Raw genomic sequence first — 20,192 nt, forward strand, 5'->3', positions numbered from 1 at the left:
AAAGAGCTTCTGCACCAATTCAAACTCTCTTAAGTTCACGAAAACATGAAGGAGAGTCTTACGGTTTTCAACTGATACGGTGGCGTCAAGTGATTCCTCAAATAGATATGGAAAATGACGCAGGTATTCTTGAACATTGGAGGAAATTATCTTTTGTTGTAAGTCAATTTCCCTTATAAGATTTTCAAGTATTTCTTCCATCTTTAAATGAATGTATGGTCGAATTTTAATACACTTGAGACTGGGAACCACTCGGAAGTTTCAGTTTTAGTTTTAAAAGGGAGGAACTATAATTCAATGAAGATAGCTGATCACTGAAACTCTTCAAAAAAGTAATCCACTTGGTAAGTCAGTTTCATTATGCCTGCTTCAACCTGGAAAAAATAAAGATGAAAATTTTTATTACTTCCAGAATTATTTTTTACGCTAAGGAATATACAAAGATTGATAAAAAAGACAGGACTGATTTTATAACTTGTTTATTTCGACGGGTACAGCTTAATCGAACGTGTCTCCCTCAATGTACATGCCTTGGCCGACGACACACCTTTGCCAACGTTTCAGTCAGCTCTCGAAGTTGAAGCCTAGGCTTTGACTCATAGCTTCATTAACAAAGGCTTGCTGAATAATTCCACATTTCTCCGTGGCACTTTTGCCAAGTTTGAAACAAAATTTCACGCACACACACCGTTCCTCTAGCTCCTTTCTAGAGGTTACATGTTCGTTTCTGTTGTCTTTGTTTTAACTGTTCATTAGAAAATGGAAATTCATGGCATCACTGAACCACGTATCAACAATTTGTATTTGGTGAAGTGCGGTAAAAGCCTAACTGCCAAGGAGGACTTCCAAAGGAGACAGCTTTGTTAAACTGTTAATCAAAAGAAGAATATGGAGAACATAAGAAGGCATAGCCGAAGAATTGAGAGTACCTTGAAAAAGGCTACAATTTCATTGATGTAGATTTAAATTTTGAATGTCGTCAGATCGCGTATTTATTGGACACGGTAGTACAAACGCTAAACATCACGCCACCACTTATTTCAAACCTCAAAGATAGGATTCGATGTTTGGTTAGCCTTTTTTATATCTGTCATAAATTTTCTGTGTGGAAAACAAGCCGAGAGGGCAGTGAAGATTATCAAATACAAAATTTCGTAATCTTGAAAAGCCATGCTGTTTCCCAACACATTCAAACGTTTCCATTGTGTTGCCTAAAATTAAAGTTGCGTTAAATTTTTAAGCAATAAATTTCATTGGTATTTTCTCCTAATTGCAAGAACTAATGGCGCACCAAGCTAAAGCACAAATTTCCCTTTAATTGATGATGTAATGGCCATTTTCATGATGCCACTTCCAGGATTATATCTTGATAATTTGAAAGTACGGAAACTTAAAATTGCAATCCAAGTAATAATATATCTATATAAAACATAGATTTGTAATAATATATTTAAACTAATTGGTTTAAATTAAACTAATTATCACCGTCAGAAATTGAAAAAACCCGACATTTGTGGTAGCTATCCTATTGAAAATTATCAAAATGATATCAGAAAAGTATTAATTTCAGAAATGTTTAAATGAACTGTTTTGACGATATTTATTATAGGTTCTGTCCACTTAAAAGATATTGTTTACGTGCGAATTCACTTTTTTAGTAAAAAATTAATGTTTTAACTCACGATTATTGGTTGAATATAGATTATCAAGTGAAGTAAAAAAGTCAAAACAAATTAAAATTAAAGTCAGTTCACATAGTTTAGGTATTTAATTTTTAATACTTCGTGAAAAAAGGCAGAGAATTATTGTAAATGCCTTTTATATTGGGTTAGTTGATTGTTCTTATTTTTCGTCGTTAACCGGAAATTAAAAAATTTTATTACCCTATTTCAGTCCAAGCTAAAATATCTCAAATGTTTCTCAATTTACCTAATTTGCCATAAAACGCTTTTTTAGAAGTTGGTAGGTTTTTTTTCAAATTTTGACAAAACTGAAAAAAATTACCATGCATATTTAGTTAATATTTTTTCGTCACGTTTTTAAACAACTATATATCATTTGTTAGATACCTTCCTCTTTTATTTTGGGACCCTGAGATGATTCTGAATTATGAACACGATTTCCAATTGTTTTCTTTAATTTGATTGTCAAAAATATTATTGCATGGCATTGAGTTCATTTTACAGTGATAAGTGGTTTAAATTAATGCTTTCAATTTTGTTGGTGGTGTTTAAATTTTAATTTTATTCATTTAAAGCTAATTAATTCTATTTTTAAAAATCTATAATAGACCAGAGCGAATCAATATTTCATAAATGCAATGGCAAAAACTAAAGATGACACAGACATTGGGTTATACTTAAGGAAAATAATAACAAAATATAAGGCACTTAAAATAAAACATTTCAATTTTTTAATATTCTATTCAACGTATTTTTAAGATTCCCGTGAAAAACGCCATACTCCTTTGTATTTTAAATAAAATCCCCAGAATATTTTTTAACTTCTATTAAACGTTGATTTTAGTTGGAAATCTGAATTATAACGAATAAGAATTCTCCGGGAATAGGCTGCAACATATTGTAATCATCCGTACTTTTTATATACAATGGCGGAGATTACACTTTATCATTGATTTCGAAACTTTTTAGATGCCTTAAACGGTCAAACTGCGATTAGCAGAGAGAGCCTTTTTTGTTCGTTTTTACCATTGCAAAAACTAACTGCATCAACAGATATGATTTTATAGTTCAAAGAAAAAGCGTATGCGTTCCGAAGAGAACACAATCTCGTTTGCTTTAAAACACTAGCAATCTCACCACTCGAAAGCAACCCCACCTACGCGTCACCCTATGGGCGTTTCTTAGTCCGCCTTCTTCTCTAGGTTCGCATTATCGTTAGAAGCTTAGGTCAGCTCTATTCTTTCCTAAGATAAGACTGATGATGTCATCAGAGGTCAATGGACAGAGAGAGTGGAGGGAGACCACCCACGCCATTTGCCGCCCAGGCACGGGCCTCACCAAGGTCCCTTCAATGCCTCGGGAGGAGGTTCATCTTAGAATCGAAAGACGTATCTACATATGCATTTTAAAAAAAGTGCAAAAAACCCACCATATGGCGACTGATATTAATTTATATACATATTAGGAAAATAAATCGGAACACCTTGAATTGAAGATTACAGGAGAACTTGGAAAGACGGATTCGAACACATTTTATATCGTTTCTTTCGACTTGCCACTGGGCCGATAATCTGGTTAAATCAGAGCACTAATATTTTTGCCCTTCGGGTAGCGAACGGAGAAATGGCGATGAAACACTTGGAAGGGCGTTTTAGCTGGGAAGAAGAGTGGTGAAAGTTCTTGGTTTATATTTATATATATATATGTATATCTATATAAATCTATATATATATGTATATATATACATATATATAAATATATATATACATATATTCACGCTATTCCTATATATATATATATATATATATATATATATATATATATATATTTGTATATATATATATATAAGGTTTCTTCAATAAGTAAAGGGGAGGGGGTAATTTCTCCTAGTGCATAACCTGGGGCGAAGTAAACCATGTGTAATTTCCTCAAGGTCAAACGAACAATTAAGTGCACTCCCTGCCAGTGTAACCTCGTTTTCAAGTAAGTCACCCCCTAAATTAAACTCCCGTATTAATGGCGAAACATTCTTAGATTTTGTGCAACCACAAGATATAATACACCAGTTCCTCAAACTTGTACGTTGTACTTGTTGAATATTTGACCAAAATGGCGACTTTATGGTTGATGGTCCATGCGTCGTAAGTTTACCAGGCATTACTTTATTCTCTGCCCCAATAGTATAGAGAGAACTAACTTAAGGACCGCCATTTTTCGTGTTTAGAAGCAAAGATCGAATAAACAAAATCCATTTCTTAGAATTAGATAGGATTTAAAGATATGCGTACGACCCACCTCCGAAAGGGCTTTTTTGAGAATTTGAATAACTAAAGGCGTAAGTGTGGCATTACATCAAATGGTGTATTATTATCATAATATATAAGTGGTAACAGTTTAAATTAGTGTTATTACCGAGGACTAAGTAATTTAGAGCACGTGTTTGATGTTATGTTACCTCTCAAGTAAAATTTAAACTTGCCGTCGACAAAAACGAGCTCCCATTAGCAGTAAAAACTCTAAACGCAAGAGAAAGGACCAAACCAGGAGTTGGTAGGAAGGTAGATAACGTAACAGTTACTAAAATTCATTGAAAAGATGAGTAAAATGCACTTACAAATTCTCCGGTTGATTCCAAGAGGTCAATTTGCGTTCCAGTCGGCTATTTCTATTGGTTCAGTCCATAATCAAAGATGGTAGACTATTTCGAGACAACACGAGATATTGTGACGAAACAACACGACATAGCGTGAATACGTGCACATGAACTGACGTGACAAAACAAGTAAAGACCGATGCAGTTGCCGATAGAACCATCTTAGGTAGAACTTAGTTCCACGTCAATCCCAGAGGTGGCATTACTGAACTCTTTACTCCTTGACTGTGAGTTCTTTAAGAGGTTCTTGACACTAAGCGCCACTTTAAAGACATCCTGTGGTAACAATACTGCCGTGTCACCCTGGCAACATTGCCTTTGACGCGGCCCGGTCCATTAGCAGCGATAGTTTCCTGATTCCCAAAGAGCCGTCTTTAATGATTGGCGGAACGTCGAGCTGTACGCATGGTTCCTATTTATTTTAATATCTGTTCTTATTTTTACTGATTGACTGAAAATGGAAGTTGACGAAATCACAGAGCGACGAATCAACATTAAGTTTTTGGGTAAAGGGCACTGGTAAACGTTATCAAGAAGTAACTGAAATGTTGGCAGCTGTTTTCGTTAATAATGCTCTGAACAGAGAAGAAAACCCATTTTCAAGTGGATTAAAGGTGTGTATATCAAACGGAAAAAAATCAGGAAGAAGCCAATTGAAAATTAAGGTCATTCTCCAGGTTTTCTTTGATTTAAAAGGTGTTTTAATATCATGAATTTCTTCCTGAAGGGCGAACAGTAAATTATGAGTTCTACCTTAACAGTTCTGAAGTATTTGAGAGATCTTATGAGATCAAATATACCTCAAGGCGATGGATTGATTAATGGACCAATTAAAATGCATCTTATGAACATTCAAAGCATTAAATTTTCGCCTTTTTTTCTGGCAAAAGATTCAACTACCATTGATCCGTGATCACACTCCCCATTATTCTGATAGATCACCGCCCCATTTGCGAAAATAAAATAAAAATGCAAAAATTTAGTGAGGGGAAATCTCTAGAAAGACTCAATAATGCAAGAAAAGACGGGACAACTAAAAAGTCCTAACTGCCCCATGGGCTTTGAAAGAGTTGTTTAAACAGAAGAGGAGAAGAAGAAGATAAAATATAATAAGGCATAGCCTACTACGAATCGAGAGATCACTTTGAAGAAAGGGAAACAAAATTAATGTAACCTAAATTTTGCAAAGTACAATTTCCACGGCCTTCGTTTGCGTATTTATTGGACAGATCTCGCAAATACGAAGTTTTATGTGGAAAATCATTGCTACAAAAAACCCAACCTCCCAATCTACAACTTCAATTATATTTAACACCTTCCTCCCACCATTCCTGGCGTCCATCTAGATATTCTACTCCTTCCCTTTTCTTATTAGAACGACATTATTCCACATATCACATTCTCCAGCATTCCACTGCCGATCAAACCATCACTCCGCATCAATCTTTCTCTTCTCTTTCCAAATGATTTCTCCCTTCCATCCACTCTCTTTACAAATGTATTAGTTATCCTTCATTCCTTCTTTTTTGTCTCTGAACACATTAACCTTCTCGATCTAGCACCACTTCTATGTGCGCTGTACATTTTAGAATACAAAAGTAACAGAAAACTCTGTAACGTGCTGCTAATGCTAGCCATTTCTGTTTGGAACTGACAGGCAATTTCCCTCATCAAGATTTCACTTAATTATTTCAATGCGGAAACCATAATTTTTACTGGGTTTACATAATTATTCAGTTAGCCATGGCAACAATGTCAACAAATATAAAAGCCAAAAAAAAACAATATAGTGAGCTTTGGGAATCGCCTTTTCTTTACCTTCATTAGGAAATTATAGATATCTGCGAAAGAAGACTTATGAAAATCCTTCCAAATATTTGGTTTCCTTCTTTAAGTGATGAAATTGGAGCTGGTTTTCCTATTGTTAAGAACATTGACTTCCTCGTTTGCAAATTATCTCGGTTGTGTTGCCATTGCAACAAGGTCAATAAATATTTGACTCAAAACAAACAAAATGGCTTTGAAGGAATGGCAATTTCTATGCACACATATGTAAGTATTTACAAAAGCTTACAGCCTATGCTAATCATCCTGCATCTCTAAAGAACATGGTCCAGTGCCATAAATAAACCACTTTGGGTAACCTTTTGGAAATATAAGAATAAATAAGATTAGGAGTAATTGGTATGCAATTTAGTCAATTTTTTTGGAGAAAAATAAAGTCTTACAATTGAATTAAAACTTATCTCCTCAATCAGTAATAGTCCACCAGAGATTTGATTTGTACATTAAATGTATTGTTCTGCAATTCATATTATTTTCATTGAAGTCTTAGTCCTTGGTAGGAATATTTTCATTTTTAACATAAGAGAAGGAGTATGGATATTTAACATTAATGCTCTAAAATTTTCATTGAATGAATTTTTCTTAAAAAAATGAGTTCAGGAGAAACACAATTAAGTCATTGCTTTATGAAAATAGATAAGGTGTTCATCTTTTTAATCAAATATGAAAATAACACAGTACCCTTTATCAAGCAAATATTATGAGATGAAATAATTGGAGGGAAATGGTTTTTAATTGGCACTTGTTTTTAACATTAATTGCTAAACTTAAGTTAATTGATAATTATTGTAAAATTTTATTGCTTTTTTACAAACTTACAAGCATTTATTCCTAAGTAATGCAATAAGTAAAAGTTTTCTTTGATATGGATATCATTACCATCAGGGATCTTAAAATCTTTTTATGTCATCCAGCTAAATGAATATTTTCTGTGCAATCAGGTCTTCACATCATGATTAGAAGAAATAATTTTGAATATGTTCACATGAGGGAATGAACGGCAAATCATGTTACATTTAAAACAGTTATATTAGTGTCTTGGCACAAATTTGAGAAGAAATATCATGTACACAACCTTATTCTTGGAATAAAGCACATTCTTCTCCATGGTATGAGTATGTTGAAAGGAGAGTTCAGAGCTGCAACACTGCTGTGGAATTATCTACTAACATGGTGCTACACATATTATTTAATTTAAAGGGTCTTAATAGGTCAAAGGTAAGTTCTAGGCCCTTGAGAGCCGCATAACATTCACTGGATCATCTCACAGACATTTGAAATACCGGAGCTGTCATCTATCAACGCCAGTGAATGTTACTCAACGGCCTAGAACTTACCTTTAACCTATTAAGACACTTTAAATTAAATAATATGTGTATCACCATGTTGGTAGGTAATTCTACAGCAGTTTATTCCTTAAGGAAAAGAAAAATTATCATTTTTGTTTTAAATCCATGCCTTGTAGAAATGTATATGACCATCTTAATGAAGGAAGTCCAGTCACATGCAGTGACCTGGTCACTGATTGCAACCACATCCAATCTGGCCATTGTGCCCTCCCGGCTGCCTGCGACTTATATGCCATGCAACCGCCATATTGCACCAAATGGTATATGAGCGCGGGCGGAATTCAGTGCGGGAGTCGTTGCAAAAGCAAAACAGTTGACTAACGGGCAGAGCTGGCGGCCAGCAGCAGACAAACATCCTTGAACGTGCAAAACAAAGATCTAAGCCTAGGGATTGCCTGATCTTTGTGTAAGGTAAGACTGTAATCAAAAGCTTTGATAACTAAATAAAATGATGACTATATTTAGGCTAAGGGATATTTAAACATAGATTATAACAAGAACAATAATGCAAGTCTTTAATTTACTCAATTTTCATCGTACTTATTAAAGAGCAAACAGCATATCCCTCAAGACATTTTTAGGTAAATTTGCGTAGTGTCAGTCAGAAAGAAAAAGATAGCTTTCAAAGTAATTTACCGCTACATTATTTGCAAGTTTCTTACAAAATATTCTTTCATCATGGTCCTTTGATCACAATCCTATTTAATCTTAATATATCTTTGCCCACTTGCAAATTTATCCTTGATTCCAAATAAAATGCAATTAAAAATATGAAAATTGAGGACAAGATATATATATTACTGGGCACAAAATGTGTTGAAGATATGTTAAATAAAGCAAGAAATGACAATAGAACACTAATTCAAAGCCTAATTACTGCCTTACAGGGATAAGGACTTCCAAGGAGGGTGCTTTTTTACTAAACTATGGAAATGAAAAGAAGAAACAGAAGGTAGAATACGTGATAAGAAGGCATATATAGCCATACTATGATTTGAAAGAGAGAGTACTTTGAATAATGATGGGACATATAAGGCTTTGATGGCCGTACTTTCAGTATTAATTGGATAGGTTAGTCTTTAAGGAAAGTTGAGAGACAGATGACTTCGAATCAGAATAAGAGGATAATACTATTTCATTGTAATACAAGGAGAAAGAGTTAAACTCCTTAAAGGAACCATTTAGGTTAATTCTACTTATACAAATAATCAATAGGGGTTATTTGTTGTGGAAAACCAACAATTTCAGAAAATAGGTATAAATGAATGTAAATTTCCATACAATATTACGTGTATGAACACAACATCCTGAGAAGCATGAAAAAATGAAAAATCTTTTCCTTTAAAAATAGGTTTGTGTTGATACAATTCAGTTCCACGACTGAAAGAAGTGAACAACAAAGAAATAATTTGAATTGTAATACTTTTTTGAGCAAATAATGGGTAATTAACTCTTATTAGATGTATTTCAACATTAATAAACATCTTGGACAGCAGGTTTATGACTATCACTTGGCTTTAGGAAACCAAAAGGAAAATTAATGGGGTCCAGCTGTCATAAATACATTACTAAATTTTTATTTGTCTACAACCAAAATTAATGATTTTAATATTATATTTTAATCGTATCAAAAGCCTTCCAGGATTATAATGGATCAAATTAACAAAGGAAATAAAATATGACACTTCTAATTAACTTCTACTGCCATGTTAACAAATGTTATATCGCATTAAATGATTACACCATAGAATCTGAAGAATTTTCTGATTTTTGTGTGAGAAGCATAAATCATGGTTTATTAATAAGTTTTGTGTTATCTAAATTTTCCTCTTCTCTATCTAAATATTTTCCCTATCTAAAATTAACTTAATCTATTTTCAACGGGCATAAGGAATTTCAATGAATGTACTTCATTTTATTAACAATTATCAAATACTCATTACAATCTGTTGAATACCAAGCATCATATTTTCAAATATAACAATGAATATCAAAACCAACTTTTAGATTTTAATACGGAAACATAGTGAACTCAAGTGGATTGCAGTAGTCCAGTGGGAGCTGTTGGACTGCTTACCGGAGGTTCAATTCCAAGGCAAACCTCTCTTGGCACTTTCAGCTCAATCCAAGCTACATGATTTTTAACATGGTACCAGATCTTCATGGGAAACCATAACTGGCACAGCATATTAAGGAACTGGCCTACCTACCCTGATGTGTAAATTTCACATGCCGTCAATAGGTCTTAGCACTGGAAGTATATCTACTGTATTGGTACATTTACCAAACCATCCTTTGGGTTGATTACTGTGTTTATGGTTTTATTGTCCTCAAGTTTCACTTGTCTCCATATAATCCGTTTTGGTTTCAAAATAATTTAACTCTGATTTCTCAAACAAAAATGTTGACTGAAATGCTTGCTTATGTTCCAAAACAAGGAATAAAATTATGTTTACTTAAAATAAATGATGGTTGAGTATAATTTATTTGGATATCAATCCTTACACCACATTGCCGTTGGGCTTTTGAATAAAATTATTAATTTATGCTTACTTGTTAGGATGTTTTGATGGATTCCTAATTGAATATTAGAGTGGATGTATTTGAATGATAGACAATGATTATATTTTTCAATAAAAACAAATTAGGCAAAAGCATAGATATCAGAAGAGCATCTAAATGTTTCAATTATTCTGTGCATATTGTCCTCCTATAAGCAACACATAAGAGTCTGCAAAGAGGCTTTCTCAAACACTATTTCAATTAAAAACTATTCGCTTAAAATAATGAAAACTAAGGAATCAGATGTGACATTTGAAAACTTGATCTTATTGTTAAATATAATGCAGGTAAATTATAATTTTTGTGATTTTTCTTAGAACAATCTTTTTATTGCACGAAATCTGTACCAGAATTCATAAATTATCTCAGAGTTTACATAAGAATGGGTAAACTTTTGCCAAAAACATCATAAGATATCATTAAAGGTCATTAAAGTTGCAAATACTTATATTCATAATTTGATACTTATTTTATGTAGTCCAATGACATTACATGATATCATTTAAGGTAATACATTTGTAAATATATGTATCATTTGACCTTTCCTTATTATTTCCTCATGTTTCCTTGGCTGCTGGGCATTAAGCTGCCATGGCAATAGACAAATCAAGAAAACTAAATGCTACCCTAATATAACTTAACTTCTCTAAGGCTTTCAAAATCCTCCATTATCAACTCCTAAATTGTAAACTTTGCCAAGAGCAGTTTGTCATACATGGTGTATTCCTCAAGTCTTCTTTCTAGCTCTCTCAACTGCAGAACCCAGCATGTGATAATCTTAGATGCTCCTTCTCCCTTAATCTTGGTCTCTTCTAACTTCTAGAATTCTTAAAGGCAGTATCTTTTGGCCTTATTTTCTCAATAATGATCTTCCTTCCTGTCTCCTTTCCTCTCATGTTCACGCCATTCACTATGCTGATGGTTGCAAGATTTACAAGAAGATTAATAAAATGTCTGACTGTATTCACCTTCAACCTGTCTTAAATCAAATTTTCCTGTAGTCTTATACCACTAAGTTTAACTTAAACCCTGAAAATATAATACGATGAGTTTTTCTCTGAAAACAAGACCTTAACTCAACCAACTACACCATTAGGTCAAACAGAGTAAAAACTATGAAAGATCTAGGCATTTTAACCAACTGTAAACTAAATTACTCCAATCACATTAAGACTGTGAACTGTGAAAAATAAAGCAATGTCCTTATTAGGTCTTTTGATAAAAACAGATATGGCAAACGGATAGATGAGTAGTATCAGAAGAACATTCAATTGTGACAATAATGCCATACATGATTTCCTATAAGCAATACAGAAAGTATGCAAATATATCTGTTCACATACGATTTTATTTTCATTATTTTATCTTAACATAATGGAAACGAATATTAAAGATCAAATAGTACTCCACTCATACATCTGAACAACTCTCCTTCTCATGGTATCAATCACTTCACCTCATCTGCAATTAATCTTAAATCCTTTGATTGTACATATTAATTCTTTGCCAAAATAGTCAAACACCAAGTCTCTACATTTGAACAATATGTCCTGTCTTCTTTATCCATTTCTTCTCACCAATACCACAGACTTAAAGCTGATTTAAAATTCCTCCACAATACCCTAAACTCGACTTTGGATTGCTCTCTGTCTGTCCCTTTCACTTCAAAGACAGGATACCTACTCAATCCATCCATTCCGTACCCCATCTCAGCTCTTATTCCTGGGATATCTCTCAATTAATACTACACCTTCATTTTGCCTCTCCTTCCTTCTTATTTCACTCCCCCAATTCACACTGTCTAACCTTTTAATTTATCATGCAACCATTTTAAAACCCAATTTCTCATCTCACCCATCAAATGATTAAATATTTCTCCTGTCCATGTTCGATTCTTGTTTACAGCCATGCTTTCATTGTATTTTTTCCTCTTTACTCTCGTTTTTAGTATGTATAATTTACTGTGTAAATTGGTAATACTGCTGATTATGAATATTTTTTAAATAAATATATGATTGAAAAATGTTCTGCATTCAGTTGAATCAAGTCCACGTAAATGAGGAAAAAAATATTTTTATCAGAATAAAATGGCTAACTACCATTGTGGTATTAAATAATAATTGCCAAATTGGATAAAATGTGTCACCATATGAAGTTTAAATCAATCCAATCAAATACTTCTTATAGAGCCAAATCTCCAAATCTATTCCTATCACAATACCCCAGCCTATCAGTTCTAAGACTATGTTTTGAAGCAATACAGCAATGCAATTCACATCAACATTTTAAGGAGCCTATTTTTTATACACCAACACTCATTATCCCTGTCAGAAATACTCTTTTCCTCAAGTAATTCTTCTCTTTACATCCTCACTGCTGTGCAATCATTTGGTCCAAAATATCTTTGAGATAAATGAACTACCCCAACTGCTCTAGTTCTTGCTGTCTTATTTTTAATGGTAACATGGCCTTCCTCTTCCTAGATGACAGCATTAATTTAGATTAATTTATATTTGTTCTCATTGTATAGCTTTGGTACGTACTTATAAATATACTAATCATCCTCGATATTACAATGATTTCTGTAAAATAGTTTGAAGTATCTTTGGAATTAATGCTTCTACTAATTACCAGTCCAGAGTCTAATATCTCTGCTGAAAGGTGCTAAACTCTATCATTAAAAAATATCATTAAAAAATTGGAGCTGCTTTTAATACAACCAATTTCTCTTCAAGTTTTGGTGATAAAGGCATTTTTTTAAATGCCTGGTGATTCTTATCAACTAAATTTATCATCCCAACATGTTCTGTTTCTTAGAGGAATGTTATCAATTTTAAAACAAAAGAAATCATTACTTAAAGTGCATCAGAAAAAATGAATCTTTTTTTTTGTAAGAAAAAATTCTTTAAAATTATGTAAATAACAAAATAATAAACACATTTTCACATAACTAATCCAAAACAATATTTAATTAAAATATGACAATCTATAATTTAAAATATGAAAAATGAAAAGGGTTTTCAATAATAATACAATATCAAAAGTAAAAGCTCTAGGTATATTTATTAAAACTAATATGAAAGTGTTACAACTTCAAATCATGTTTACAAACTGGGATGTTATTTTCTAAAACTACTTTGAGCCTAGATCTCCATTGTAATCCCATGGCACAACACCCAAAATCATGTTGAAGGATGACCAAATGACAGGTTTTTCTTCATCTTCTTGTATTTTTCCACAAATACTTTTGGTGTTTCTTCAATCTTTGGCCAGTGATATATGAATGGCATTTCTTACTTCTTAAGTTGGTGAAGTTCCTTGCTATTGGTCTCCTTCATCAAAATGCTGTGAATACATATTTTCCTGAAATTATCAAAGGTTATAAAAAATATTTTCAGAAATACATCGATGTGTAAAAAGCTATCCAGTGATGCCTTCAACATAATTCTGTCAACAAAAGCCTATAAGACAATAGATATACCTCAGTTCTTAATGTTTCCACATAGTTAGCTAAGAAAATTAAACATCCAAGATGGTATTTCTAAACATACACAGAAAAATACAAAGGATTACTTCAAAAAACGGGATCTCTCACGATCAAGAACATAATTTTTATCAAGGAATGTGATGTAATAAAAAAGATAATTCAATGATTTGTACAAAGTATTCATTCATAATTAAATCTCAAAGTTTTGAATGGATAGGCCTTCATCTGACCAGGTCCACTCTTGAAATACGAAACACATACCAAATGTCGCAGATTTTATGATATCAAATCCACTTGATCTAGTTTATACACTCATAAATTGTTGAATTTGTCCATATAAGATGAATGGTGATGACATTAATAATATGAAGTGATTATTAGATGTTTTTGAGAATACAAACATATGTAAGAGGGTTATAATAGGCATAAGCAAGAGGTCATGGGTACAAACAGCATCTTCAACTCATTTTACTTGGAGAAAATACTAAACTGCTTAATATCATTAGATGCCTTAAGAATCCAGAATGAAGATTTAAGATTTCTTTTAGATGCATTGTACAGAATAAATCTAAGGTAGGTTGCCAGTAGGTTGATGTTAAATTGAGATAAAACAAAGAGGTTGTTGGAAAAACAGCGGAAAACATTGGAAGGGCACCAATCTATAAATTGTGAAATTTGAAAAGAAGATGAAAATTACTATACATGAGACAAAATATGATTGTAATTTTGAAACTGTCTTAATCTTACATATGTCTATGCTTTGAAAGACAGCTGCGAGATCTTCTGAATTAAATTTTATAAATATAATAGATTAGTTTCTTTTTATGAAACAAATAAAAATGACATTATAATTGAGTCAAAAGTACTTTCTTTAAAGTACTTCATGTCATGTTATATTGTACTTTATGATGTGAAATAAACTTTAAACCAAAAGTATTACAGTATTGCAAGAAGCTCTAAAAATAGCATAAATGTTTCAAAGTAAATTTTAAATATCATATTAAAAATAATTATAAATCATTAGGGTTACATCTTAATTAGATCAAAAACGTGTATTTCCTCTTTAAAAAAAATAATGATTGCTCTAAATGGTGATCATAATTTGAAAATTCTATTGAAACATAGGAAAAATCTATTTCAAAAGTAATCATTGTACAATTGACATTTTAAAATCTACAACTGCTATTCATTGCCTAATGACACTGAAGCAAATGTACTCCATCTTAATTAATTTTGTTCTATTTTCAGTAACATTTGCCAAATATCAAGTGATTCATATCAATATAACCCACTTCAATCACTTATTTCCATTATTCCACATGGTAATAATATTTTGAAAATAATTTAGATGATCAGCATTACATTTCTATACTAATTTGAACGAAATCTAGCCAACGAAACAATTAATTACACCTAATTTTGAATAAATTCAATAATCAAAATTGACATTAAATGATGAAGATTGCTAGGTCCAGCACTCCAAGGCAAACAATAAATTTATTTGGATTTAATGTAAAAATTTCAATTGATAAACATAATAATCATAAATATTAAATATGATACAAATGGGGAAAATTCACATGTATTCATAAAAATATCTGATAAAATCTTAGCCATTGAAATGAAGATATTCATTTTCAAATCCAATATTTTAACAAAATAAACTTCAGTAACGAAATAAGAGCAATTGGGCTACTTTATCTACTTTGAGAGCAGTATAACTTAAGGTGGAATAAGTTTGACTGACATCAAATAAAAAATGGCTCAAGCAAAGAGGAGATTCATTGAGAAGGAGAGGAGACTACTATGTTCAAAGAACATAAGATTGCAAAAACAAGGAATCAGTTTGTCAAGACTTTTGGCCAGAGCACGGCACTCTACTGTTTGAAGACATGGAATATTGGGAAAGTGGACCAATGGAGAAGAGATGTATTTGAAACATTGTGTTTATTAGAATGCTTAAGAGATAAAATGGACAAAGACAAAGTAAGAATGAATGAGGGAGTATAGAGAACAGCAGATAAGAGAAAAGGACTGTTATGAGGAACACTCAATGGCAAAGAAGAGCTAGATGGATTGGACATATGACTCATGAGAAAATTGATTGATTAGGAATATAAAAGAAGGAAAAATAGAAGGGAAGACATTTCACAAGGAAGGCAAAGAGACAAGTACATAGGGCAAATTATAAAGGACATAAAACAGGGAACCTAGCAAGAGGGTGAAATGTCTAGGCTAAGTTATATGGATATAACTATTAAATATACAACTTAAAAGAATATTAATTAAAATATCATAACTATCAATGTTTATTAATTTTACGAATATGTACTGCAAGATTCTTCTCCCATTTAAAAAATACTTCATTTTTTCAAACCAAAAATAAACCTAAAATGATTTTTTTAAACTAATTTCAGTTCAGGGATGTGAAAACATTCCCAAAACCCACCTTTGTGATTTCTCCCTTCATTTGCCCCTGCGCCGAGACAACCGTTGGGCCTTAACGAGTTCCCCCTTGACGTGGATTCCATTTATGTCGCTTCTTAATTCCTCCACAGCCGCGTTGATGGCACCAGCGGCAATGACCTAAGCAGTATTGACGCAGTGCAGACAACAATTGTGGGTCTCTGGTCGAAGTAACAATGATCATTCTAATTCCATCATCTGGAGGGTTGCGACGAGAACCCTCTTTTGGAACAACAGGAGACCCCTGCGTGGCATCTGCAGGACATCGTGGTTGTCCGCAAAAGGAATAAATATTTGCATTGGTAAATTCATTTTTTATTTTTTTTATTTTCAAAAGACGGAGAGGATGCAATGCCCGTGGATATTCAATATAATATTGAAAAAAGGAAGGTTAATCAATCATTAGTTGGAGATATCTTCTTCTCCTACCAATATTCAAGAGTGAATGGATAGAATGCAATCATATACGTACACATGAGTGAGTATCTTTGTGTAAGTACGGAGTTAATTAACAAGTATTCACATTTTAACATATTTAAAATCCTATTTACTCAGCTCACAAAAATCTCACAAAAGCATGAAAATTAATTATAATTAATTTTAGAGTTTTTGTAAACTTAGGATCACGCATTTTTTAAAAGTAAACAATTTTCTCTGAATTTTAAATAAAGTTTTCAATTAATCGAAGATTATCACAATTAAAATGATATGAAATTCGAACGTATTCAAAAGGACTTTGCAAAATCATTAAAGTAATCACATTAAAAATATATTTCCACGTTTTTCAATCCATTACGTTCACGTTATCTGCACACAAAGAGTTTCAAATGATCGAAAAAATTACGATGCGTGTTACGTAATGAAAATTGAAAAAAATCCAAACATAAGACGTATTTTTAAACAAACACACATCCGATGTAGACGTAATTTTACAAACACGTCATATATAATTACGGCGCGCACACATATATGTATATACAGAGAAGCACGGCATCTATACACGTTTGGGTGAACTATATAGTCCTGGGCGCGCGGCATCTATACAAATTCATGATATTTACAAAGTTCTGGGTGCGTGTTATCGATGGGAAAAACGGTAATTAGAATAAATAAAATGTGAAATAAATCGATTATGAAGTCGAAAATTTATTTCAAAGTCGTGAAATATTTGGGAATACTTAGGGAGGAGATACCATGTTTCTACATCACGTATTGAAGACTATTAAATAGCTATTACCAACGCCCTAAATTCACGTATGACGAATATACAAATTGGTGATGTCTTACGAACTTACATAATACATGGTAACAACTTACATGGTTGCCCTGATGCGTAAAGTCAGGAATTTACCTGCATTGGAACAATTTGCAGTGTCGCTTGGTTCTTGTGAATTCATCCTAGCGCCGGCGATTCGCGTGTTTGAGATGTCTGTAACAAATGGAATGGGGAGGGGTCTTGGTCCATTCTCTGACATCTCGCCACGTTGTTGATCCATCTCCAGTTGCAAATCTAAGAGGGATGCTGTCAAGTACACTGTAGAAAAAATATAAAGAAATATTTAAAAAAATCTTCAGCTGATGACTTGTTATTTAAAACCTGTTCTATCTGGTGGGTCAATTAAAATATATCAAAAATAGAGAAAGGTAATTGATGGTCAAAAGTCAACTATGACAAAATGAGATAAGACTACACAGAATATGGAGCATATTTCAATTGTCTGCTCATGGGACCCCACGGAATAATCAAATGTTATCTCTGCTGTTAAAAATTAATAATTACGCACTTCAGCCTACACATAGATGTACATGTTTTTGCTAAATCTCAAATGCAATATATTTTCATCATCTGTGAAATTTTATTTTTCTCGAAAGACAGTTTTTTACAGGACGTTACGTTGACTTGGAATTTCAATACGCACACACAATAAAAATAAATATTTCGGTAAAAAACATTACAGTTATCAACCATAATATACTGCATCACTTTGGTCACCTTTAGTTAAAGAAAATAAAAGTCACCTTTAGTCTTTAGTTAAAGAAAATAAAAATCGTTCCAAAGTGAGAAATTAAAGGAACAAACTCAATTCAATGAACGTATCAAAATAATTCAAACACTGCACTCTTTCATGAAGTAATATTTCCCAAACGGTGGCAAAGAAATAAGTCACTGGAAATTTCAGATTGTCAATGAAATCTTAAAGATAACAATTCTTTTGGGTTTTTATATTTAAAAAAAGAACTGTCTAACCTGGTCTCTTTGTAGCTGTCTTGCCCTATCAGCGAATTTATAAGAAATCTCTACGGAAAATACCGGAGAGTCCTTTCTCGTCCTGCTGCTGATCTGTTCCTTGGCCAGGAGAAGACTGTGGAAGATTCTCGAAGGCGGGGAAGAAGAGGATGACGTCACATCCGGACGACGTGGCATATGTCCGGAGGAAAGGGGGAAATGACTACTTGCGTTCCCTGAACGTGGATATAGGAAGCACAAGAAACAACCGAGTGTGGTCGTGCGCAAAAAAAAGAATTCCCGCGCATTTTAAATGTGAATGAATTACTTCATATCACAACGTACCATATTATTGAAATGCTTCCCTGCAACATAACATAATTTTAACACCTATTACATTACTGCAAAAGAAACATTCTTCAGACAGTATTTCGGTTTTTCCTTTTATTATTTATACCCACGTTATAACAGATAACCAATATATTTGTGTCACCTGCCATTTATATGCCATAATATAAAATTAGAATTAAAATTAGAGTCAGAATTTAAAACCATGGGCCCTCTTTGCAAGAATTATTCCCTGATTCAGTTGCTCCCAATCCCAAAATACGCCTCCGAACATAACACTCCCTTACAATAGATAAAATTTATTTAAAAAATGTGAGGGAACAATTCTGGCTCTGAAACACGACATATTGTTTATTTTGAATCCTACATGTGTTGACGCCATTGCCATGGGAGTGACGACGAGCACGCGAAACCCGAAAGGTTTTTAATTGATGGAGAAACGGCTGTTATTGCATAGATGGGATAAAGAGGCAGCATTAATGGAAATGTGTCCCTTTGAGTGAAGATAAACCAAACATCTGTGAGGTGGAAGCAGGTGGAGCAGCCGTCATGGTGGCGACGCATGCAATTTCAGAACATAATTATGAGAGAAATGCGCATAATATTATTAATTAATGGCATTCTGATAAAACTCGTCCGAAAATGTGTTTTAACAATGTTTAATGCTAATATTTCTACATTTTAGCATCCCTCTCATCCTTTGACTCTTCTTTAAAATTCAAAAAAACTGAATCTGGCGATTATTTAGCTCCTGATTTGAACCAAGTATTAATATAATGCATAAATTGAATATTATTAATTTAAAATGATTAAATTCATCCTTCGGTCCCGACACCTTCCATATCAATGCTACACTTTCCATTCTCATATCTCTACCTCCCTTTCCCTTCCATTCATTGCCCTTGTGCTCTTAAAACCTCCTTAAAATTCTTTCTCTTCCAAAGAAAAAGATGGTTTAGACACCAAAGTTCGGAATAGTTTTCATATGCGTGTTTTTATCTGTTTTTTTGTTCTCTAATCGTAATCTTGTTTCTTTTTTTAGATTTTGTAAAGGTCTAAAAAAAGAGGTAAGAATATTTATAAAATAAATTAATTTTTTTCGTGTTATTTTTGTTATGATGAAAGAATATTTCAAAAATAAGTATTTTACTTTTTAATAAAAATTTTTATTTTCTTTCTTTATTTAAGTTTTTCGTAATTATAATGAAATGAAAATAATTATCTTTTTACTGTCCATTTTTCACACCTTAACCTATCTTTTTGAGCCCATGTGCGTTTTCCATGCCCTGAGTTTGCTTCAGTAAAAAATTGCTTACTGTTGCGATTGATTTAACATCCCTGAATCAGACATTAAAATCTATCCATTCCATTTTTTCACCAAATTTATTTTCTTGCTACATGTCTTAAAAATAATTCCAAATATATCCTTTTTTACAACCTTTACCCTCTGCCTTATCAAATTCAATCCTCTTCTTTTAGCTTTAAACATAATTCTTGGACAAATAACTATATCATATATAAGATATTAGTAATAATAACCTATTGAAACAAAAACTTTATTTTGAAATGAGTA

General features: G+C 32.6%; 1 long non-coding RNA gene across 1 annotated transcript; it reads right to left on the minus strand.

Annotated features, from left to right (window-relative positions):
- Positions 1-13,312: 13,312 nt before the first annotated feature.
- LOC139686239 (uncharacterized) lies at positions 13,313-18,461 on the minus strand. The gene is made up of 4 exons (XR_011700337.1): positions 18,293-18,461; positions 17,396-17,578; positions 16,028-16,299; positions 13,313-13,454 (listed from the first exon to the last, which is right to left on the minus strand). It is a non-coding gene; the product is annotated as an uncharacterized lncRNA (long non-coding RNA).
- Positions 18,462-20,192: the final 1,731 nt, after the last annotated feature.

This window comes from Hetaerina americana, unplaced genomic scaffold, assembly GCF_022747635.1.
Source record: "Hetaerina americana unplaced genomic scaffold, ioHetAmer1.1.p SCAF_135, whole genome shotgun sequence".
Lineage (NCBI taxonomy): Eukaryota > Metazoa > Arthropoda > Insecta > Odonata > Calopterygidae > Hetaerina > Hetaerina americana.